This window comes from Nyctibius grandis, chromosome 8 (genome assembly GCF_013368605.1).
Source record: "Nyctibius grandis isolate bNycGra1 chromosome 8, bNycGra1.pri, whole genome shotgun sequence".
Taxonomy (NCBI): Eukaryota; Metazoa; Chordata; class Aves; order Nyctibiiformes; family Nyctibiidae; genus Nyctibius; species Nyctibius grandis.
In genome coordinates this window covers 31,872,664-31,898,877 of record NC_090665.1, presented here as the reverse complement: position 1 = coordinate 31,898,877, position 26,214 = coordinate 31,872,664, and the positions used below count along the sequence as shown (strand labels likewise).

Sequence of the window (26,214 nt, the reverse complement as noted above, 5' to 3'; positions counted from 1 at the left end):
ATAAAGACTTCCAATAAGATCACATTCAAAGCTATCACTCTAAAATGCTGATAATGCACCACCCAGCAGGAGTCTTTACATCACGTACACAAGTTAGAAATGGGCAGTGCAAACATGCACTAAGAATCAGTAATGGAAAAGTCAATTAGAAGAAGTGAAACCTCCAAGGATGCACAACAGCACCAACCATTTTACAACTGAATAGTGTAAGCTTCATACAGCATCAGGCAGTAGAGTATAAAAATGTTCACAAAAAGTTTAGAAGAAATTCAGTAAGCCAATTTTGCCTGAAAGATGTGCGTTTGCTTTGTTTTATTACTGCAGAGGCAGACAAATGTATGCTCAGTCAATTTAAGAGCCTGTATTAGCTTTTCTCAACAGGAAGCAACATTGCTAAAAAAGTGGTAAATTCAGTGTTAATGAGTGGCTTCACTGTTACCACCTCTGAGGTAAAACCTTCCATGTTCCAAGTTCCACCCATCTGTTCTGGTGTGAGGGGTTCAGAGGAAGAACAGACGCTTCCCATTTAAAGCAACTTAATCGGTACCCCCTGAACAGCGGGGAGGCAAACTGAGAATATCGTGCCTGCTTGGAGACTGCAATCCTCATTATCAGAACGGCTCCTGAAAACTTTTCACAGGTTTATGTGACGAAGGCAAAACCATGTTGCTCTACATACAAAACCACACTGACACTAAATATTAGTGTTACAGCTTAAGTTAAAAAGGTGGCCAGGGCACCATAGAATCACCTTTAAACTGAGATTCTTCAGAGTTATCATGAGCAATATCTAAAACATTACACTGTGCAACCTTGTAAGAGACTCCTTTTCCATATTTATGGAGATCGTGAACTATTCCATATGTATCTGATTAGAAGTCTTCTATGGCAATACAGCTGCCCCTACAGATTTCAGTCTTTGAATCAAGCCTGAAAGGCTTACTGTATCAATAATATTGCTGTTATATTTTAATAATTTTCTGCTAATTATCACATTTTTTCCAGCTATCAGGGTGGTACAATTCACTATTTTATGTGCAGGACAACAAGAAGAAGAAAGTTAGCATTTTTAACAGCATGATATTAAAGAAAACATATAAAATATCTTTTTAAATTACAGTAATTTAGAGTCTTGGGATGACACTGAGCCAAGATACAATACTTATTTACATTCTCTACTTCATGTGTAGAAATTGACACAGTAACAACCATGGGTGTAACTAGACACATGCAAGATAACATTTTCCTCAAAATGATGGCATTATGTGGAATGCTATCATCTAACTCTACCATTCAGGAAGCACAACACCCAAACTGAAACACTACCTAATCTGAACACTCTGGGGAAAAAAAAATAAAAATCAATCATTGTAACAACTAAGATGCAACCAAGACTATGCAATATTCTTTGCCTATTTCCATCACAGTTTAAAAATTATCTTATCTAGATCGTATCAGAAATACAAAATTATTAATTCTGTCAGAATAGTAATTAATCCTTACTTAGTGTGTTTGAAAAATTAAAAATTGAGATCAAACTTTAAATTTCCTGCAAACAGTGCTTGTTATATCCTCCACCAGTGCAAGCACCATATAGCCGAGGTGATTTTTATTTAAGCACATAGTGAAATATTCTTAGGAGATATATAAATGTACAAATGGCAATGCTGAAAAAGCCTACACAAGCGTACACAATCCCAGGCTCCCACCTTTGAAGCATGCTTTATCTAAAAGGCTAGGCCAAATTCAATTCAATTATTTCAGTCAAGCCTAGAATGACTGTAGTGCAGTTAACAGCATTATTCCTGGTTTACATGATACACTATTTATTATATAGGAATTTCATATTCAAAAGTATAAAACAACCAACTATTTCGCCAACTAAGCCACATTCCACCCTTATCTAATTAAGAACTTTTAAATTTACATAATTTTAAATATTGGTTTTCTTCATAAAATATCAGTTTTAAAAATCATAATGAGTTCTGCAGATATGACTGCCTGTGGCCAGATAGTCTAAGCATTAAAAGACTGTAAGGTCAGATCTATCTTCAAGCTGACAGATCATAATTTAAATGCCTTAAGCTAATCTTATTGTCTCAAAAATCTTGAACATCAGTATTTTTGCAAACTATCAGCACTTGCTATAACACCCTTACTACACTACATCTTGAGGTTACTACAGAAGAAATGAGGTGATAATTGCATATTAACATAATTATTCGGTAATCCCTCTGAGCAAGCTTCCTAGGTCACTCAGTAATTCAGATTAGATGCAACTTTCTTGTCATCAGATCTATGCTGTCCACTTTCTGTTCATTAATAATTCTTTTTGATAGGAATGTATTTAATTCCATTGTTCTATGTACATTATTAATCGTATTTATTACCAGTACGTTTACGACATTTCCAAGTTCTTATTTCATAATGACAACCTTCGCTATGTAATAGGGTCACACACCAAATTAAGAGTATTGCCTTCATGCAATGCTAGTTCATTAAAGCTTACACACCAGTGCTAAATGTGCTACTCTGTTGCCTACTAGCAGTTGTAGTTAGAGATATGTCAGTTTCTGTTACAAAACCCACATTATTTTACAAGTATTTACAACAGATTTGAAAGCACATTGGAGCTGAAAAATTAAGACGGAAGAATTTAGTTGAGTTTGTGAAAAGCATTAAGTGCTTTTGTGTTTTGATATCACGTTTCTCATTAAATTCAAAAATAGAAGCCAATGAGCTAAAAGCACAGAGTGACTGTTAAGTGGCACAAAAACTTAGAAGTAATGTCCTAAATGGATTGAATTTAATTAGTCTAGTCTGAAGAAAATATACTGTCTTTCAGCAGTGCCGTAATGAGGGCAACAATACACTTGTCCTGTGCTAAGTGACTCCTCACAAGTCAAATTCTTTAAGCAGATATGTGAATAACCAGGACATTCAAGGGATTAGTCAAATATTCAAGAGGTAAGAAAGGTGCTTCACGTTTGCACTGTTCCCATTTAGATTTTTCTTCAAGACTTTGTTATGTAAATAGAGAAAACTAACAAAACCTACAATTTTATCCACAAGCATTCCTGTAATAAAGCTTTGCCAAATGACAGATTATATTAAAGATGATGGAACCAAAGTCTCAGATTTTTAGGCAACAAACAGCAGACCAGAGAGAGCTTAAATACATCGTGGCACAGGACTAAAGATGTGTCTCCTTCCATTCTGCCCCATTATACAGTCTATTCCTTTAACAACTTAATCACAGCAAATGTCAAGCAGGGAGCTTCCATCAAAAGTGAAATGTTTAAGAACCTTTGGAAAATGAAGGTTTGTACAGAGCAATACAGGAACTAGTAGTGTATTAGCATAAATCAGCCACATCTTGAGGAAAAAAACAAATCATGTTGTTTAGAGGATAGCTGCACAACATTTTTGCCTCTTCCATACAGCAATGCACACAGTTCACACCTCTCGAGTTTTGGGTGTTATCTAGCAATATGAATACGCAAAGTCAATAAAATCACGATACTTTGACCATTAGAAGAATGCCTATTACTTGTTTTCCACTTTATCTCTTCTTAAAATGCTATCCAGATCCACCCTTCAGATGGAAATAGAACCACAAAGCCTGACAACCAGAGGACAAGTCAGTGGCTCACCTTGCCTTCCTCCACCTGCTATTTGTGTTTGCAAATTAAGTTGCTGAAAATATATTCCCTTCTGCACAGCAGGGACAGTGACTATTTGTAGACTGTCTTACTTAGCTTCGAAACTTACAAATTCACCTGAACATTTCTGGACTCTTTTTAAACTTCTGTAGTGAAGAGATAGCTTGTCTAATATGCACACCACCATGAACACTGCCCTCCCACACCTACTTTACATGCAACTATATGGTTATTAATGTAACTACTGTCTGAGGAGTTCCACTGAAAACTAGCTATCTTCAGATCCATACCTGTTCACATGAAAACACAAGCATTGGGAAACTCTCACAGCTAATCAGATTCCCATATTAAAAATTATTTTTAAAGCAGCAAGAAAAATTATGGATACAACACCAAGAAGTTGTATTATGCCTAAAGAAATGCAAAGTTATTGCCACTCACAGTATAACCTACTGTGGCAAAGGAGGCCAACAGTATCCTGGTCTGCATCAGGAGCATTGTCAGCACACTGAGAAGGGTGATCCTTCCCCTCTACTCAGCACTGGTAAGGGTACATCTGGAGTAGTGTGTCCAGTTCTAGACTGCTCAGTCCAAGAGAAATATGGGGCTATTGGAGAGAGCCCAGCGTAAGTGCCACTAAGACAATTAAGAGAATGGAGTATCTCATATGAGGAAAGGTTGATAGTTAGGACTGTTCAGCCTGCAGACGAGAAGAGAATGCTTGGCAGGATCTCATCAATGCGTACAAATATCTGAAGTGAGGGTAAAAAAAAAAGACGGAGTCAGACTCTTTCTAGTGGTGTTCAGTAACAGGACAAGAAGCAATGAGTACAAACTAAAATATGTCAGTTTCCATCTGAAAACAAGGAAAAGTTTTTTTACTGTGAAAGTGACTGGCACAGGTTGCTCAGAGAGGCTGCGGAGCCTCCATTCTTGGAGACATTCAAAAGCTGTCCAGACATGGTCCTGGGCAAGCTGCTCTAGATGACCCTGCTTAAGGCAGAGGATTGGACAAGATGCCCACAGGCTCCTTCCAACTTCAACTATTCTGTGATTCTGTTTTAGTATACTTTGCCACACAGTATCCCAATTCTCGCTTACTTTGCTCCTCTTTAGAGTGCCCCATATGCTCAGACTATCCACTTTTTTCTTTCATTTCAAAATATCAGCAACACAGGCACAAGAATATTTTAATTAAAAAAAGTTTCCAACGACTAAGTTCAGATTTATCATTCTGACAGATTAAGAAAATTACACAAAAATAATTAGGTATACAGCAAAAGTGCATTCTCTCTATTCCAAGTTATGTAGAACATATTCACGGCAAAACTATAATTTGATGCCCCTCTCCCTTCTACCTCTCTTCCAGTGTTCCTGTTTTCCAGAGTTCTCTCACTAAATAAAATAATATTATCGCTCACTAAGTAAAGTAATACTATCACACTCAAATTTATAAACATGCATTTCCCAAGTCCCACCTCATTTTCTATCAGTATTTCTACAATTCAGGACTTTCCACAGGATGAATTCTTCTTCCCTGTCACAATTTACTTAGATGCCTTCTTGCTATGTCACACCTCAGAGGGGTCCAAGGATGCTAGATTCTCAGTGTCAGCTTTTCAGGCAATAGAATAAAAATATTTCTTCCTTATAGAACCCACTTCCACCAGCAATGCTCTGTTATAACTCCAGTCTCACTTCAGTCACACCGAGTGAGACATTTCACAAAGAGCACGTTTAGGAAAGTATCTGCATTCTTCTTCCAGGCTTTAGTCTCACCACTACAGTCCTTACATGAGGGATAATACTAAAATAAAAGACCTGCTGTCATTGCAGAAGACTTTGGCTTGCAGAGAAGAGGAAGTAGTCTCAACATGGAGCCATATGCTGTCAAATTACTGTGCTATACATTGGAATTATACTTTTCTTTGCAGCAGAGCCAATTTAAATAACTCCTGCCTTCTTCCACTCCCCCACATTCCTTCTTCCACACTTTATCAACAATTTCATTATTCAGTTTAAAAGGCTGGGACCCATACACTGCTGAACCGGCACAACTGAGAGGCAACAACTATGAGTAATGGCACAAACTTTTACTAGCTTTGTTGACAGAAAAATCTACTGGGGAATCTTTTCCTAAAATTTGTATCAAAAAATAAAAAAAAAAGTGAAAATGCAGAGAACATTTCAGAAGGCAAAAAGGCAGCTTTGGCAGCCCTCTAACTGCAAAAGACAACATTATAAAGAGCACTACATGAAGCAAATTTTATGTTATAAAATTACTTGAAGTACACTACTCAATCCAAGGAAAACGCTAGAAGTAAATGCTATAATAATTCAACTGGGGAGCATTAAATATATCTTCTGAGAATACTATTAACACAAGAAATACTCTTAAATTACATATTAGACATGATAGCTAGATTTTCCACAGAGACATACAAATGCAAATCTTCCAGAGGGTTAAATAAAAAGTATTTTTATTTCTAAAACACATTACTAACTTTTAGAAATTTTAAAACAAATCTGCTCCCCCTTAACCTATAGTTTTACAGAATCAAAGTCACTTCATCTGCTCAGAAACAAGTCCTTTTGAAGCCAGGTACTGCCACCAAGTGGTAATGAAATTCTCGATGCAAATCTAACTATTCCCCATGTGTAGAGCACACAGATCTGAAAACATTCCCCCAGCTGCCAAATATGAGCAATGGTGTACTAACACGAAGACATTTATAATTAATTAATTAAAGCAGAACCTACAGAATTTTCATATCCAAATCTAAAACTGACTTTCAACTTAAAATAAAGGTTTTTCCTACAATCCGGTCCTTTTGTTTAGGCATCTTTTGTGAGCAGTTAAAGAAACCTTTCTTCCAATACAAATCCAATATATATCAACAAACTGACTCTAATAATTAGCTGTTTTCCACAACTCTGTACAAATCCCCATTGATTACAACTACATGGCCACAGAAGTCTTATTTTCACCGTAATCCCAAATTTCAGAGAAAGGTAAATTCAGTAACTGAAGCAAAAGACCTCTTAAGGTATAAACATCCACCCTGTTATTTGGATAAGCTATTCAATGTTCTTTTGTTAGTATGTAAAGATCACAACCAGACTCAGAAGGATTTTTAGAAGTCAGCTATATTTGACTATTTTTACAGGAATATTTCTCAAGTTCATTAAACTATACTGTTAGTTACTTGCATGAAGTAGTCCTGAAGTGTCAGTCCTACAGATCACAGATGAAAACTTGCATGACAACATGATGCTACATAATGGATTTATAGTACAACTTTCTTAAAGAGGACATTAAGAACAGTTTAACCCAATTTTATTGAGACAGATCTTTGAACATGACACACCTTTCAACTTTGGAAAAATTCTGACTTTATTTCCTGTTATATTAAAGTTGTAATTCTTTTTATCCAGTGTGACCTGAAACACATCTAGCTATTTGTCACGCTTTTTGCTTTTTCGGCTGATAAATATTTGCTGTACTTACTTTAATAGTATCACAAATTTTAAGATTGTGTCTCCTGCTAATGTAGAGACTTCTTAACTCCTAAAGCATGCCATCTTTCCCAATTATAAAAAGACTATCTGAAATGAACACTCTGCTTAATTTAGAACCTTAGTATAATGAACTACGTTAGTGATATTCACTCATCCTTACCAGCAAACTGGCTCTCATCATCCTCTATATTCTTTCAGTGATGAAGGGTTAGAAAGCTAATAAGATCGTAAGTAACAGTGCCAGGTAAGGCCAAAAAAGCCATCTTGTACCTTTTTAGATTAAAAACAAAAAATTATCACCCTTAAAAAAAGTTATCATCCTTACTAATGAACATATGAAATAAGAGTTTTTAAGAGACCCAAAGCTACAAAACTGTACATGACCAGATGAACAGACAAAACTCATAATTCCAAGTGACAAGAAAAGGTAAGGTCACTCCCCTAATAGTTGTTTTTTGTTTGTTTGTTTTTGTGGTTTTTTGGTTGTGTGGGTTTTTTTTAAAAAAAGGTCGTCACCATAAGTGACCTAAAGCCAGAAAACTCAACTTCTTGTTACCAGGATAATATGAACAAGATGAAAACTGTATGAGATTCCTGTCTGAGCCAAAGAAACACAAACCCCACATACTCAAATTTATCCTGTGCAGAATTCTGCATATAACCTATCCTTCTTCAATATCTGTGGTGCTATTATTAATTTATTACATCCTCTACTTCTAGGCAAAGCAATACTACATACATTCAAGACAGTTTCTGGAAGCAGGTCTGGTTTTGCCTGGTATCTCAAATGCTTAAAATCTGACCTCACTCTACACACTGTTACAGGGAAATACAGCACAAGCATCTACCTTCTGTAACCTTTCCTGTTACACAGAAGTGTAACCCATTATACTGTTAACACACTGAAACCAAGATTATTTTTTCCTAACTTTCCTCCATTTAGAACATTTCCTCCATTTAGAACAAGGTAGGTCCTCCCACGGAGCTCAGAAGATGCAGTCTGGAAGTCAGAAAACCTAAGAACAAAGACTACGGTTATCCCAATAAAGTACCTTCGCTATTTGTAAACAGTATCTTACATCTGTGTGGTTTTAACTGGCAATATTTTTTTCTTTTTCCAAAATTCAGGATATCATACCTATTATATTTGCTTTAGGAATGCGAATGATTTGAAATTAGAAAAACAAAAACCCCAAATCCTTTACTCAAAGAAGAACTACATGGAAAGCACACTATCAGAGTCATTAGGAAATGCATTCCGGTGAAGATACAAGAAAAATGTTTGAGCAAATCATCAAATCAATTTTCAGCTATTGCTTTAGATGACATAAGCTTACACAAAAGGACAAGTCTGCAGTGCATTGTGGAGTTAAGTTCATTGTTTAGAAGCCTACAAGATGCTGCAGCCACTACACTCATGAGTGGAGACAGAAGACAAACGCAGTTGGGAAATGCAGGCTGCTTTTTAAAATAAAGTCTTTCACTCATCCTTGCTGCCCCCTTCTCTGAACCTTCTTCAGCTCTGCTATGTCATTTTTCAGTCACAGGACTAGACAAGTACTCAAGAAGCAATACACATTGCAATGCAATGCATCTATGGCACACCACAAATTTGTATAACTGGATCTGGTTTTTGTTTTGTTCTGGGTTTTTTGTTCCCTGATAATGCATAATACTTTAATTGATCTATTGACTATTCAGTTGTCATTTTTACAGAACTGTCAGAACCTCAAGATCTTCTCCAAGCAACAACAATACTGATCAAACGTCATTACGCTGTTTCCATGTATTCTTCCACACATTTTTCTGTCCTCTTGTTACATATGCAAGAGTATAGGCTTTCTCCTCAGAGACTAGCTTTTTTTCTATTATACACAGCTAACCACCATTAAGATGAAAGGTCTTTGGAGTTTCATTCAGATTTCATGCTTAAAGAACACACTCAGTTATTTATGTTAGACTTCTCAACTACTTTTCTGTATTTAAACCAGCAATGACCTAACACATAAATTAAGAAGAGACAGAACAAACTGTAAGCATTAAGTACCAAAAGCATTAGAAGGCACAGGGAACAATCTAAATCTTACTGTGAATTCAAGTCCCCCTCCCTAGCCATGATTCTTCGTTTACACTCATTCTCAGATAAAGAAAAGTATTTCCTTTTGCACAGTAATATTTATTCCTTTTCTCAAAGCAGCACATTCTAGAAACCTGCAAAGTCAGGCTAAGGCAGTAAACATCCTCTACGCATAAGTATATGGATACTACAGCAGTATAGCTTACTTTTAATTGTTCATAGTTCAGAAGACAATTCATAATCGAAGTCCTAAATCAGTTACACATTATACAAGGAACAACAGTGAACAGAAGAGTTATTTTAAATTCCCCAAGAAGTGTCCTGCTATAATCAGTATTTTAAAGTTGACAGCAGTAGCTCTAAAAAAGTCTTAGCAGAGCAGAAGATACAAACAAAGCATGTCATGTCTATTTTAAAATGCACATACTACATTTTTAAAGCTACATTAAGTCTACATATTAATTGGAGACTAGAAATAAAGAACAAGCTCATTTGAGCAAATGGGGTCTGCCTCTCACCTCTTCAAAACATCAAATCACCACAAGCAGCTGTATTCTGAGATGGCATATTAGTCAAACAGCAAGCAGGACACTTGAGAGGCCAGTTTATGTTTGTTACGGAAGCCTATGTACACCAGTCCATCATGCCCTGTCTCCGCAGCAGAGAATTCACCGAACTGTGGTGCCTTACCTAAAGATACTCTTGAAAGACTCAAGTTAAAATAGATTAAAGCAAGTTGCTCTTTGTTAAATGTTTCACATAATTTAATGGAGAAGAGATTAATTTTGTAGTTCAAAGTATTCCTGAAGTAGAATATCAAGTAACATGAAGAGAAACAAAATCTGGGCTTAGCTAAATTCTTTTTCTCACAGTAATGGGGAAGGGGAAGGAGGAGAAATGCCAAAGTTACAGAAAATTTTTCCTAGACAGACACTTCGCGATTGCAAATGGACACTTTCTACAGCTCATGAGTACCAAGAGTAAACCTTCACATACTTTGTCTTTCAAATAGCTCCCAAAAGGGTTTCTGAGGACAGGAAAGGGGAAAAAAAACCCAACAGAATTTCGTTATTAAAAATTTGAAATGCTATCCTAGTAGCTGGTTAAATTTCCCACACAGTTATTTATTAATAGAGTAAGTGCAAGTTTAACATGCTGCTTTGACAATGCAAAGTACACTTCCAGTACTGTGAAACCTGGTGGATAATATGCAGAGGATGAAATTCATTTGAAGTACTCATAATTTTGGCTCTCAACTGCCAGCAGAATGCCTTGATAGATTTTTGACTATAATAGTTTACAGAAGAAAAGCATAATTATCAGCATCATCTTAAATATTAGGGGTGTGTGCTTTGTTCCTGTTTTGGTATCACAGAAACAACACTATGTCCATACATTACAGTAATCAAGATACAAGTTTCAATACAATTTTCATTGACCACTTTTCTGAGTGTTTAGCAGTATATGCTAATGGATCACAGAAATTTGGAAAAAAACCAAAACAACCCAGAAAACTTCTACTCACCTTTGTTTGTCTGATTTGCATTAAGCTGTGAGATCTACTTCCACATTGAAACAAACCTGCAAAATAAAACAAGGACTTATTGTACAGCTGTCATTGTTTTCTGCTTGTGTTCTAGACTATCAGACAGGACAGGCAAAGCACAGAGGTAAGAAATCCACAGCTACAAAAGTATTCTATCAGTTTTGTCTCAGGGCAGAAGTATCGAAATTCCAGTGGTCTTCTCTCAAATACACAATTTTCAAATAACATAGATGTTGGTACTTTAATTAAAAAAATCCACCAAGAAATCATATCAAATATACACACACTACTAAACTAAGTGGGCAGAACGGGAAAAAAAGTTGCATGGCATTTTCTGCTAGTGCCTTCAAAGTCAGATACGTTAAGCTCCCTGAATGGGAAATGAAACATAGAAGGAAATAGTTACAAATGAAAGCTTTTAAAAAAATCTTTTTAGCAAAAACGATCAACATATCTGAAATGAAGTGTTGGAGGGTTTTAAATCCGAGTCTCACTGATTCATCGCCTTTCCTAGGACAAAGTTGTGTTTATTATTTTAAGGCTAGCTGGCCCATTTTTAAAATCATAACTTACTTTGCCTTCATGAAGGCTGTTTAATGTCAGATTAAATGCTCTAATTTCAGTTTTGCTCATGGATCTCTAACAGAACTAAATATACAAGGAAATTTTTCATTTCCTAGTTGGAGGTACCAGACTATATAACATTTGGAAGAGACTCTGAAGCTCCACAAAAACAAGAATGGGTTTGGGTACAGCATCTCTACAGAACTGGGCTTACTTCTAATGAAGACACAACAACTAGCATACAGCTTTACAGAGAGGGTTATTCATATCTAGACTAACTAATGCACTCATCACCAAAACTAACTCTGAAAGAGATACCTATCCTCACACACTGCCTAAGATTCCTTCCCTCAATTTGTTCACGCACAGCTTTTTGATTCTGAGTTCCCCAGTCAGCCTGTAACTGTCTCAAAGCCCTTCCCTAAATTGCAAAGACAGTAAGGAAAGACAGATCTTTCAAAAAAAGTCTTGCTGGGCAATATAAAGCAACAGAAGACAAGTCTCCAAGCTGCTTTCCCTAGCTCCAGGATAATTTCCTAATTATCACATTAAACTATAGCCTTTATGCATTAATGTTATTCAAAAGATACATTCATTTGTCAAATAAGCTGTATTACAAAAAATTAAAATCCTTTAGTCAGGTTTTAGAGTAATATTCATGCACCTAGAGAAGGAAAAGTGTTATTTTCAAACAGCAGAGGAGCCCTATGGTATGTTAAAGAAGGTAAATGTAAAGCTGCAGTCAAAAATGCCCACAAAATACACCCTGCATGTATGAAAAGCCAAAACACCTTTCAAAAAATGGGAAAGAAGGTCTATGTAGGCTTTACATTATCAAACACTAAGATTATCACTAAACCAGACATCTCAGTAAACCTGTGTGCTTTGGCTGGACAGAGTCAATCCCAGTCTAACACTTCTCTAACTGCAAGTAAGAACTACGTGAACGACTCTGCCCCTATGCAAAATGATCTCACAACACCACTGTAGCAATTCTCACATCTTCTGAACATTGCAATTAGCTAAACATTAGCAATAACTGTTCTCAACATAGATTTCATGGTTTGTGGTTCAAGCACAGACAGAATCTTTGCATCAAACGACTGAGCCAGATAACTGTAGACAGGTGGCTGTGGTAATACAGCAGGCTGTCATACAACCCATCACTCACTTGCTGTAACAGCTTTTTCACGGAAACGCATTACTTTGGACCAATCCATTTACTCTGTTGACATAAAATGGGAAGTCTTATCCTACACTGCCTATCTGGAGGGCATGTACTCTTGTACTAATTGAACGTGCTCTTTGGAGAAAATTTAAATGCAAGTACTCTTGAATGTAAGTATTCTTTGGTTCACAGGGAGCTCACAGACCACTTTGGGGATAAATCTGGGGTTACTCTATATCTACATCTGGCACAGAGGGAAAGATAAGGGAACAGAAAATGGGCCATCATAATTTGGATATTGTCCACCTGAAGGAAAGGTGACAGAATTTTCACAAAGAGATGGTCAGCAAGCAAACTGCTGAAGGACCAAAGGGCTGGCCACTGCAGCCCTGCGTTACAAACTTCAAAGGGCCCTGCAGCATTCACTCCCCTTTTTGGGATTTTGAACCCACTGGTGTTCAAAACTCCACCCAGCAGGAAACAGTACATGCAGTGGCATGCAAACATCTTGATGAAGGCAATGCAATCAGCAATAAGACAGCAGATTTTAGCCCAAACTATTGATAGCATTGAGACTCTCACTGCTTAAAGTGACCCAACCTACAGTAATTAACGAACACTCACCTCTCAAAGGTCTTTCTGCTGTCAAGGAAGATTCCTCTCACTTCAGCACAATCAAACTCTAACACCTACTATTCCTTTTAAGCGTGTTGACATTTGGAGTAACCGAGCACCTCAAATCCTTTACCAGCAGATCCAAGAGAGGTAGTTCTCCAAGACTCCTTAGGGAAAGGCAGAGATTTCAAAATCACAAATGCTTTGGCTCCAATCTTCCTGTCTTAATTCTCATTATCAGGAAAGGAAGTGAGAATGAAAGCCACTCTCCTTCACCAGGTAATAAAGACAGCACCAAAAGGGACTCAGAAGCAAGTAAGAAATGTAGTTACAGAGCATTCACCTTGAGGCCTTGCCATTCAAAGAGTGAAAAGGGGCCCACAGCAGGTGCAAGGACTGCTGTAAAATGGTTAGGCTTCTGATCACCGATAAGCAGCTGCCTGTTCTGATAAGGGCAGAGAACAGGAAGTGGAAGAAAACTGCAACGGTGGAGATGGGTGATATCTCAAGTGCACCCCCAGTGATACTAAAGAAACACAGACGGACTGGAAGTGCTTAAAAGCACCAGCATTTCTCACTAATGGGTAAATGTGAACCAAGGCTGGTTCAGTGCTAGCAATAATCACCTTGCACAGTAACAGAACAAAAAAGCAGCATACCAATGATAATTCTTTTCATGCAGCACACGAAAAAGGCCCGACTAGGCACAAGAAGTTCTCCAGTTCTGTATGCAATGACAAAGTCACATCTGTGAGTATTGCTCAGAGACAGAACAACCCCTCAAGTGTATCTGAGCTCCAGAGAGACACGAACAGATTCTCAAAAAGCATTTGTTTGAGGAATAATTTAACAGGCTGTATATAGATGCTGTAAAATAATTGTTACAGATAACACACTAGACTAGTTAAAATTTCTAATCTTTGTGGCTAGCTAGAGGACAAAAGCTTCAATAATACTGCTTTCCCAAGTAAACAACAGCTACAGTTGCTACTTCAAAATTCAGGTTCACAAAGAACTAAGATAACTACTTTCACATCTATAAAGACAGCAGAAAGTATTTTACCCGTGACTTTCCCATCAAGTTCATAACCATTCGCAATACATTTTTTTTTTATATAAAGACAATTCTTAGTTCAAATGTAAGTTACTACACAAAACTTGCCTAACTACTCCTCTTGTCATTAGAGTTGGAGCTTACGTCAAGGCTAAATTTACTTTTATTCACTCTCTATTTAGGTTATTAGGGCTATGTCTGCTATAATGAAATATCTCCTATAACGTGCCCCTCTCTGGGGAAAAAAACTGAGAAACACTAGAATGCAAAGGTGTACAATGAGTAAATAAAATCTGCAGTAATCCTAACAAGACTTTTGATCTATTTATCTACTATTGAGCCCTTATTTCCTAACAGATCTGTGATAACTGACATTTCTACATCTATCTGGGAAAAGACACTTAACCATCTTTAACCATCACCTTCACCTGGAATGGCTACAGTCAGGAATGTAATTCATACAGAAGGTTTTTGGTGGGTTTTTTGGTTGTTTGTGGGGTTTTTTTGGTTGGTTTTGGTTTTTTTTGGTTGGTGTTTTTTTTTGTTTGTTTGTTTTTTAAAAAAGAGAGTTATAATGTAATACAAAACCAGCTTTTGCCCTCATAGCTGATTATGCTTGTGGGGGAAGGAAGGAAGAGGAAGAAACAAAGGCTAGAATAAATTATACTATACAAACTACTTTTGTTGGTATAAGCTGTGGCTAAACAGTTCATTTCACCAGCTTAATATAAAAACACAGCAAAAGGCTTGCAACTGTAGTCTTGACTTCACGTACTCTCTGGGACTTACAAAAGTTGATTAGTTGGTTGAGAGTGGCATTTAAATTTATTAGGATACTGCTGTCCCAGCATTAAAATCTGCTAAATTCAAAAGCAAGGGGCAAGGAGGGTAGTGGGGAAAGAAATTTCATTCTAGTATCTGATGCAACTCTGGAAAACGTCCGTAATCTTAACAGAAATCTAATAATCATAAGAATCAATGCAGAAAAAAACAGCCAGTAGAAAGCAGAGATTACTCTAACAAAAGGCTATTACCAGAAGCCCAGAAGAAGTTCCAGTTAAAACCGTACACACAACTACCAAGGATAAAATAACTTCAGAAGAGGACTGAAAAAGCAAAAACTGACAATAGTCTCCTAAATCAGCTAATACAGCTGAAAAGCTCTTTAAATACAAGCCTATACTGCCATTTTCCCAACAAGTCAGCAATGACCTTGTCTGTACAAAATGTAGTTTCCTGCTTTCTGTTTGCACAAGGAGCTTTGATGCCCCTTGATTTCTATTAAAAAGTATAAAAATAACTTAATCTACATTTGGTATCCACAAATATCTAGAACTAACATCCAGTGTAGATTAATTTAAATAATCACTGGAATTTAAACATGAGCTTTTCTAAAATCACAAAATTAATTCCCTTTGAGAATTTGTAAAACTTCTCTCCATCTATGCTATTCCAACCTTCGTTAACCAACTGAATTATAAATGCCACAATCAAATTTACAAAAATTAAATTTGCAAGGGAAAAATAACAATCACACTTCTTACAACAGTTAAATGCAGGTTCCCTACTGAAGCCTGAATTATCCAGAAGTCAAATTAAGCAGAAACCTAACACTTCACAACATGAAGGGACAAAATTGAAGTCCTTTTACTGGAGATGCTTCTGACTTCAAAGAATCTGCAGAGACTGAACAAAAGCAAGTAAGCAAGGGACTGCAAGAGAGAAGACTGCCTCCTGCATTTTGAATCTCCTGCTAGATTTTGAGAGTTGTCTGAAAAATAGTTCAAAGAAGTTAGTTCTTCCTTTGTCTATTCATCACAGTAAAAGCCACATGCACAGTTCCCAAAGCTGTGGTAGGGCTTGCACGTGGAAGTGTTGAAATCTCTCATTTTTGTACTTGGAGAAAGTTTTGCTTTTTGACAACATCCCGTATGGGACGGTGAAGCACTTCAAGGAAAACTGTGACAGCACAGGAAACGAACACAACCGATCATACCTCAGACTGTGAAGCTGTTTCAGTCCAAACAAGATTACAAGCAGATGAATGCAACATTAATAGGAGTATCAGCAGGGAAAAAAGTAGCCAGAGACAGTAGCTTGAATGGAAAAAAAGAACTTGTGTTTTTACCATTAAGTCAAACAGCAGATTTAATTATTATTTCAAAAATCTGTATTATGTAAATGAAAAAAAATGAAAAGCCATCAGAAGGAAAAATATTCTAGGTAGACTGAGGTTTGGACTAACAAAACATACATTGGTCAAAAAGGTTACTTTTCCTCTCCATCACTAAACAGATAAAGAAGTAAGCCTTTAAAGATGTACGCAATAGGCACACAATAAAGATGCAAAGATGCCTACAGAGAAGCAAGGGGAAATAAGCATAATTTAAGAGCTGTCTACTTTGAATGTACATTATCCAGTAAGCAAATATGTAACAATCAACATACAAATGAAAGCATCATAAAAGCACTAAATTGAAGCATCAGTTTAAAGACAAAGTTCTGAAAACATTCAGAACTTCAAGGCCTTAGGAGAAAATATTAATACGTTGTTTCTGAAGGTTACTTATCAATGCAGTTTCCCCTCAGCTAAGATTAGGTGTAACATTCTAAGTATCACTGATATTTAATAAATAAGTTTACAGTCCATCAATATCCAATTAAATTGAATGGCATTCTTCACAGTGAGAGTTATCATAAGCAATAAGATGCAGAGAAATAATTCACCTTCTTTCTTTATCATTTCTCTACCAGTTTAAGCTGCAGATCAACATACCACTTGCATAACAAACATCTGTAAATTTTCAGTCACTCTTCAGCCTATTTACCTTGACCACATGAACTAGCTCTTCATGTGCTGCATTTATACACCTTAAACATAACAGCTTCTCTCACACAGGAAAAGCTTGAAGTATAGAACGACAATCTCTCCATTCCGCCCCAAACTACCAATGGCACTGTACGTAACCTTGGCATCATCCTTGACATTGAACACTTCTCCTTTCATTATGCTGTCAGTAAGATCTCGTCCATACATTACCTGTGCAGGAACTGCCTCTACACTTCACCTACGGAATCACTCTCTCCTCCAGTCTGAATTACTATATGTTCCTTTATCATATCATCACATAAGCTTTACATACAGCACCCCAAAATACAGTGACATACCCTCTTGACTATAAGCATTGCACAAATGCACTCCAGAAAAAGAGTTGCATGAGATCTTGCCTACCTCATAGAAATTGACTATGGTTCCTTGCAAATTTATAGTCCAAGTCTGCACACACAGTTTCTCAGCTGAAACTAAGTAATCGGAAATCCAAAGCAGAAAGCTTCCTCACTGAAGTGCTTTTCCAAGGAACCAACAGCCTTAATCCAAAACCATGCACTTTGTGTCTTTTTTTTTAAAAAAAAAAGCTTTCAGAAACACCTGAGGCAGCACCTTCCATGTGCTCATTGTAAGAAAACAGCCTGTTACACCTCAAGGCTTGTTTTTTAAAAAAAACAAACTGTACAATGGTGTTAGACATTTGTAGTGTAAATCCTCTCCTTTCTACAAAACTCACAGAATTCTAATAAAAACACGAAGGAGGCAAAGCTAAGCATAAGAATAAAAAAAATTCAAGTTAACGTTGCGCACGTCAAATTAGTGCATCCCCTTTTGCGTGCCACCAAGCAGCAACATTCTACTGTCCAAATGACTGTCCTCACATACTACGCATTTTTCTACAACTCGAAAGTTGCATTTTATGTATTTGGCACTTATGCCTGTAAATGAGGTGGGATTTCACTGAAATCAGTCAGAAGACTGTTTTGTACAAAATACCGAAGGAAGGTGTGAAATAGAGAGTGCAATAAAAACAATACATGTGTACAATCAAAGTAAATAAAGCATGTGTTGTACTTGAGAAATACCATGTTTTAAGTACAGATACTTGCATTCCAAGTCATAGGCAACCGTAGATTTTAAGGCCTTTAAGTAAAGACATTCTTAATTTTTACCAATGACCCCTGAATACTCTTTCATAAGTGCCCTGAACAGAGAATAGTTTATCAGCTCCATCTCTACTGAACGCATCTAGTGCATTTTCAGTCAGGAAGCCTGACAGATAACTTCACCAAAGCCCCCCCAAATCAAAAGAACTACAGAGAAATGGCATCTGCTATAGGTATACAAGAAAGATCACACATACAGGACTTTGATGAAGAGCAGAGACAGTTTATTGTCAGTCCATACCTGCCATCAAATCTGCCACCTGTGGAATCCTGACACACACAGAAATGCATCAACTAATCTTCACACATTCACTGCACTTCATATATCCCTTTCCTGATGTACTGCATTACAGACCTCTGAAATTCTCTAATGTAACTGCATTCTTCCCTATTAATAAAAAAAGCTGCAAAAAGTTTACTCCACAATATATACTTATGTCCTTACGAAATAAAATAAATGCAGATCCCTGAGCAGATTCTACTCTAGAATCTAATCCTTATTTATAAATCTTCAAACAGGATTTAGGTTGGCTGTATTTTTTTATTTTGAACTCAAAATACAAAAATATCTTAAACAAAAGCTTTGCTGCATAAAAAAACCCCAAATATTAAGGGCTTAATTTCTGAAAGCCAGAATTATGTTACCAGATACCACATACTTTGTGAAATAGTATCAAGGATTTTAAAAAAATTATTACCAAAAGAGATCAATACTCTGTATTTTTTTTTTCTGCAAGTTGTTTTATAAGGCCATTATGTTTATTAATACCATTTAAAACCACTAAGCAATTTTTGGCGGTAGAAAAGAGCAGTAATTAGGTTTTAAAAAATATTTACTAGAAATTAGTTCTTCCAATAAATAGACTGGAATTCCAAAACAAGAAATCTGATGATATCCATTAACATTAAATTGGTTTAAATCTCTGTTCCCATTAAGGACACTCTTACCTCAAAGCAGTATCTCGCACAACATTTCTAACAGTAGTTAAAGCTGCATGTTAATAGTCAAGCCATGTTGTTACTGTAGCAACAATGATTTCTGGGAGCCATTTTCTTTTCAGCTTTAACGCTGTTCCAAAGCCAACAGCCCTTACTGCAACCTCTGTTCAAACCCAAAGGCAGCAAACTGCTCAGCACTTTTCTCTCTGGCTACACACTTCAGATAACTCCCTCTAGACGGCCGCCGCCTTCAGTCTAATGCACTTACCTAACAGTATTCTCTAATGCACAACTCGATGTAACAGTATGGCAGTCCACTTATTAAAAAAACCCCTACATTTAGGAGACCAAACAGTTTGCAGGACACTGGAAGAGAAGAACAGCGATGCAATTCATTATTTTAACGTGCAGGCAATAAGAACACAGCCCAAGACAAGGTGACCAGGCAGCAGGCTCATAGCCTTGGTCATTACACTGACAGCAGCCCCAGAGAACCCCTTCTCACATCACAGATTGCAAAATCAAAGCAAGTGCTGTAGCCAAAAGCAATCTCTTAGTAGACTGACATCTCTCTGAATTTTCTGTATTTAGAAAACTGTTTCAAGACAAAACTAGTGTGCACACTCATTTCCAACTCCTGCTCTACATTTTTTCAGTCTTAAAAATGACAACACCTGAAACACTTTCCTGGCTTTCGTAAGACTACAACACAGTTTTTAGAAAAGACTGAACCTAAAATCCTACAGCTCAAAATTAGTGATAAATGACACTATTTTCACTTCTTTCTTTAAAAAACCTTCCCTTTCTAGTATCATGACAGTTTTAAAGAAAGCAATGGTGGGAGGGCACTAACAAGAAAGTGAAATACATAGCCATTCGTAACAGCAATGGGAGAAAACAGTGAACTGGTATCAGTGCATCAGCACTCCCTACAAAACAGGATCCTAAGTCCAAGTTCAGTTCCTCACAAGCTTGTTCCAGTTGAACGGGTAGCTACGCTGGGATCACGAGCTCTAATGCCTGCTGTTGTCTAGACAGCATTTCTGACACCTCCTGTAGACCACGGCAGTAAAGGGAATCTCTTGCTCATAGCCTCGGAGGAAGTGTATTTTCTATGCATGTGAAAATGTAAAATCTAACAAAAACTTCCTAGAGATTTCATGCACACTTAGATTTCCACAAGTATTTGTAAACCTCCGCTTATAAACTAGTAATAAATATCTCATATGTAAGGGCTTAAGCTTAAAATGAAGGTAGGTTTATGCTGAAGTGTGAATTGGTGTGGTTGAGACATTTTATTCTGATATCCCTACAATGGTAACCTCCAGCAGAGGACAGAGTAGACAATTCTGGAGTATCAGCATCTTTAAATACCACTGCTAACTTCCGAAGAGCCTGCCTGCTTATCAGAGGAGTAAGCTGTCACTATAATGAATGCTCCAGTATGAAGAAAATAGACATATAAAATGATCACCTAAAAATATAAATTCCAGTATTGGCACTCTTCCTGCAATAGTTTTGTCCAAACAAAATATACGTATATTTCATACAATAGGACTCAACTACTGCTTATCAGATTTGAAGTGAAGCTACAGAACACTTTGCTTTCTAATTGGGTTCGTATACACTCTATTACTTATAGTCTATGAAATATCACTTTGAGGAGTCACATACACATAACCAGTAATGTAAAGGCTTTTCCTTCATTTCGTAGAAGGCTGCTTTTTGATGACAGAGGATTAGTTTGGTGAAGGAGTAAAGTTAGAATATGCTGTCAACACTATCACCTTAATAGCTATTGAAAATGGTTTTTAAAATAAGTAAAAATCCATTCCTCACTGAGCTACTCAGTGTTCACTCTTGCTTTGGTGGCACTTTAAGCTTCCAACATTGTCCATCATCTACATAAATAGGAAAAAACTATGTCCTACTTTAGGTAAGTTCTAGCAATGCGACATAATTAAACCAATTGTGTTTTATTTTTACATCTTTATGCTAGATAGTGGCATTAGGACTTTTTTTTTTCTTTTTTACATAGGAACAACCCACACCTTATAACCCAGGTTGCACTACCGCACCTGGCAAGCAAACCAGGGCAAATGCCTCCACACACCTCTCTGAAATGTAGTTCGAGACCACTAGTTGCGATTTTGAACACTCCAAACCAGACACACACCACCAGCACCACAACTACAGATCAGCTCTGACGCAACATCCATATCTCATTAGCAAATTCCTTATTCGTGGTCCCTGTGTTCAATCAGACAGTGACCACAAGTTTTATTACTAACACACTTAATTAATCACCACACAGGACTGCTTCCTACAGTATAATTTACATGTTCCGTAAAGTTACTAAGCCTTTGCTCAAAAATTATTCTATGAAAAGTGTTTTTGCTATGAAGCGGATATTCTCAAGATCTACCCCAAGGTCTCTCTACCTAAGTTATGCAGTACCTTGAGGTCTACTGTCTACACTGTTTAATAAACTTCTATGGAGCCTCCATGTCAGATTGCAAGAAGGTGTAGCAGTCCTAGGCAGGCTTCACTTCAAGGTTAGGGCTTCATTAATCCTTCTCTCTTCAAACTTGAACCCTTTAAACCCTTGAGGACTTTGTTCCACTGTTCACTTCCTTTTGCTGAGCCATCAATCACGTAAAAGCCTTCTATCTTTGATTATTTTACTATTTGAATTAATTCTTCCAAACACATGACAGCCAATGGACAAACTCAGTCCTTCCAACTTGTATTTTTTTAGTCATAAGATATCTGGGATTTCAGGTGTAAGCGTGAAGCGTTTCATGCAAAGACTCACCTCCATTCATTTGCATACACATAGTAAAGTATACTGTTTTTACACTCTTGTCACACCTGCAAATACATATCTCCTGGCCCAGTTTCCACTAGCTAGCTATAATGATACACAACCGTATCATTAAGAAACTGAGGCAGGTCATACAGGTTCTAACAAATGTATTTAAGGGTCACAATATACCTGCCACACTACGAAACAGAAAATCCATTACATCACATGTGTTCGGCCACTTCATCACCACCACTTTGGTCATGTGACATACATTGCTACTCATATGAAACACTGATCCCATGATAAAAGTACTGATGTCTCCATCATATGATGAATTACAGCAGTGAATACCCTTGTTCTGGCTACAGGAAAGCATCCTTCTGGTATGCCCGCAAAGAAGTTGTAAGGCTTTCAGAAAGGACAACAGCAAAAAGCATGCCACACTGGTTACCCTCACCTGTGCATATCCAGCTCATTGGCTGTCCTTAGGCACCAGATCTGGTTTGGGCTAAAAAAAAATACATACACTTGATTTGTCAGTTTTCCTGACCAAAACAAACAGGTTTCCCAACCAAACTTTCAAAAGTAGCCCAAGAAGCAGAAGAGACACATATACTGTAAGCCTGTTTCACACGCTTTACATTGGATTACAGGGACAGTGCAAAAGAACTGGATGTGCATGGGCTAAGGCTGTGTAAAATCAAGAGTGTATATACACACAACTGGCACAATCCATTCATATAATGACATGAATTCAGAATATAGACACAAATGACAGTTTTTTAACTGAGGTAAAGAAATCCGTTTCCCACACGTCCCTCGCACCTTAAAAAGCATGCAACCCTGAGATAGAAATATTTCCTTCTAGCAAGTAAACAGCTTATGTTATTTGTACTAATAACAAAACTTCTTAAAACAAATGAAAGTGAACACCTAAGATAAAGGAAACTTTGCCATTGTCTTGGACATGCACAGTTAAAACAAAACGACCACCAGAATACCTCCTGCAAAGGATATTGACCAGCATGTCCCAAAAACCTACATCAACAGAGGTTCTGTGCCTGCTTTTAGGCCCATAAATAGGATTGACTATTTTCCTGCTGACTTGCCCCAGGGCTACTATCTGAGCTCATTATTGGGAATTTTGGAAACATACAAGTTAGATTTTCAAGGTTAGCTCCAGTATTTCACATTTGTTTTAGGCTGGAACGCTGAAGAAACTATAACCAACACCAAATGTTCAGAGAATACCTATGAATGTGAAAACTTCTGGTTTAAATGGATTAAAGGAGAGAGAGGAACTTTTCCTTAAGTTCATGGACAACAGATGGAAGCATACTTAATCAGAGCAATTCTGATAAAAATGCTCAGAACTTACTAAATTCCTACTTAATCAATTTTAAACAGTTCCAGAGAAAATAAGAGCCATGAACTACTCTCCAGAACTCTGTTAAAAAGTACAGAAATACATAAGGTATTACCACAAATCAAATTTAAGAAACAACCTGTCTTTATCCTCAGATTCACAAAACTAAAGAAAATTCAGAGAACAAATAAAACAGAAAACAAAGGAAGTTACAGCACAGAACAGGTCAACCTCTCCAAAATTAGACTTCAGAATACCCTAATCAAAGATATGCCCTGACTACATTTAAGCCTATCAGAAAATTGCTGGGAATTTACACCATTTAGAGGAAAACAATGTGATATTTGTGTCTTTATTTTTGATGAGGTATAGGCAGTCACAATACACTCAGATTTGTACTGAAAGCAAGACTAAAGAAAAGGTGAGGGAGTTTGGAGCTTTTTGTTGTCTTCTGGTTTTAGGGGGTTTTTTTGGTTGGTTGATTTTTTTTTACAAATAATAGGGTTGTCCTATTAAAAACAAAGTGTGAATTCTGAATAGAAAAATATCGTAACAAAAGGTAACACTTCAATGTATTCTTTCAAATAAGCTGTTGATTAACATCATACAGCTTTGGTTTTCATTTCTGAACGCTAAAATCTTCTTTAAGGTCAGGAAGAAATGCTAATGAATCTACAGTGACAGAAAACATGAAGAAAAAGGACAACCTCAAGAATGTAAAAGAACAGTGCACTTTCTCCTGCTGAAAATGGCATTCCAGAAGATGACTTAAAAACTGGAAAGAAAAGTTAAGGTAAAACTGTTTGGCAGAATGAAGGTGATTCAGAGAGATTACTTGGAACAAAATCACCCTGGGTCCTAGTATTAATATTACTAAGTTGGAAGAAGACTTTAAGAAGATCATGGAAACCACAACGCAAGGGATCACTAATTAATCCTCCCTCCTTTATATTTGCATCCTTTGAAAACAGTATGCATCAGTATGCTTCAGGATCAGCTTACTAGTCAGACCAATAGCCAAATTATTTGAAATACATTAAATAGAACTTCATTTAAAACAGCACCCAACTTCCTAAACATCAAAATGATCACCTCGCAGAAGTCAACCAACCCACTTTTCTCTAAATGCCTTAACAGACAAAAAAATCCAACTCACCATTAATGCTCCAAATGAGATGAAGAAATGTTCTGCTGGGATACTGCAGTACTTTTTATGCAAAAGTATAAACCCATCTCTCTAATTCCCTAATGGACATTGCCAGACTTCTGAAGAGACTACAGAACCTGGATGTCTTCACAATCTTACTAAATGTCAATACATTACCCTAAATACAGCCTTAATTTAGAACTTTGTGTCTTTTTCCATAACACAATCCTCTTACACTGGAAAATAATAAAGAAGATTTTAATTGTCTGATTCTATATAAATGTTTATAAAGTTCTATCTGGACAGACAGGCAAAGGAACACACATGAATTGTGTACACACACACACCCAAAAAACCTCCTGCAATGATTACAAAAAAAAACCCCTCCCGCTATAACATCACAAATTTTTGTTTGTTTTTGACATAAATCCTTGCTAGACTACCTCTCGCACATCATTGTCTCTGCTCACCTCTGCTAGAACTTCACTGAACTACAAAATGCAAGGCGAATTTCCAAGTTGTTTTTAGTGCCTAAAAGACATTTCTAAAAATGAATTATCACAGTACCTGTATGATATTTTTAGAAACAGTGTGACACTTCAGTTATACAGTAGCCTGAATGGTTTCTCCCAAGTATAATTTCTATTGCTGTTTCTCTCCCTCGTGCAGAAATACGTTATGCCTGTTAATGCATATTACTGCTGGTAAAATTGTGAAAAACAACAGCAGTCTTACAATCGCAGTAGAGAGGTAGACCTGGGGAACAATTTTTTTCTGGACAAGCTGTTCCTCCTCCTCTCCAAGCCTTACACGTGCCAGGAAAGAAACTGGACCTCTTTCATCCACCAGCACTTTCAGCCACATGTATAGCAGTGAGAATCACAGTGAACTTAGCCAGTAAGTTTTACCACATAGAAAGTCTGGAACAGGGGCTTGTCATTCACAGGAACATGGCACTGAATACCAGTGATGTACCTACCTTACTTCAAAACACTAACAGAAGGAAAAGCCTGTGAGAATCCGTGCTAAAGCAGCTCATCAGCCAGGCTACCACTTCTCAACACAACACGTGTCACTATTGTCCAATACATTCAAGGCTTTATAAGGACACAGAAAAAGACAATCACTATCCCAAAGCACTTACAAGAGAACAAGTCAGACAAAACAAACCTTCAGAGGTTTCCCCAAAGCAAAGATGTAGAAAGAATATAAAACAGACAGTATCTACAGTTTTCTTTTGTTTATGTACCACACAAGCAACCTTTCCACCTCAGCTTCATCAGCATTTCAGTTCAGTTTGCATACTAGACATGCAAGCTCTACTCCCCCCCACTCTGTAACTGCTCCAAAGTCTCCAAATTTTTTCACTGCAGCTTATCTCTAGGATAATTCAACATCACATGTCCCCCAACTTATCTTCCCCCTACTGCCACAACACAATATATTTTTTTGTTGTTAATAAGTACCTGAGTAGGGAACACTAACCAGTATTTTGTTCTCAACTTCCCAGAAGATGAAAAATTGTCTTTAAAGTAACTTCAGAATTCTAACATTCATTATAATTTATATACAATGTAGTTATTTTCATTACATGCCACAGGTTCTCAGTTTTTCAGTGTTGCTCAAGAACAGAAAAGATCAGGTGATTTCACTGATGTCAATATATATATATATATATATATCAAAAAAAGGAAGAAGAGGACAGAGTACCCGCTTCACTGTCGGAGAGAGCTGGGAGAAGCCAGCTGCAGAACT

General features: G+C 36.9%; 1 protein-coding gene across 10 annotated transcripts in view; it reads right to left on the bottom strand.

Moving 5' to 3' along the window:
* Positions 1–26,214, bottom strand: part of ZNF644 (zinc finger protein 644) — a 50,648-nt gene that overhangs the window by 18,057 nt on the left and 6,377 nt on the right. For 6 of the 10 annotated variants that reach the window (XM_068406962.1, XM_068406959.1, XM_068406967.1 and 3 more), the window contains exons 2-3: positions 13,161–13,318; positions 10,784–10,839 (exon numbers count right to left, since the gene is read on the bottom strand). The exons of 1 other annotated variant lie outside the window; for it this stretch is intronic. The gene's annotated coding sequence lies outside the window, so the exon portion shown is untranslated. The remainder of the gene's footprint in view (positions 1–10,783; positions 10,840–13,160; positions 13,319–26,214) is intronic. 3 more of the 10 variants (XM_068406964.1, XM_068406963.1, XM_068406965.1) reach the window with 1 other exon arrangement.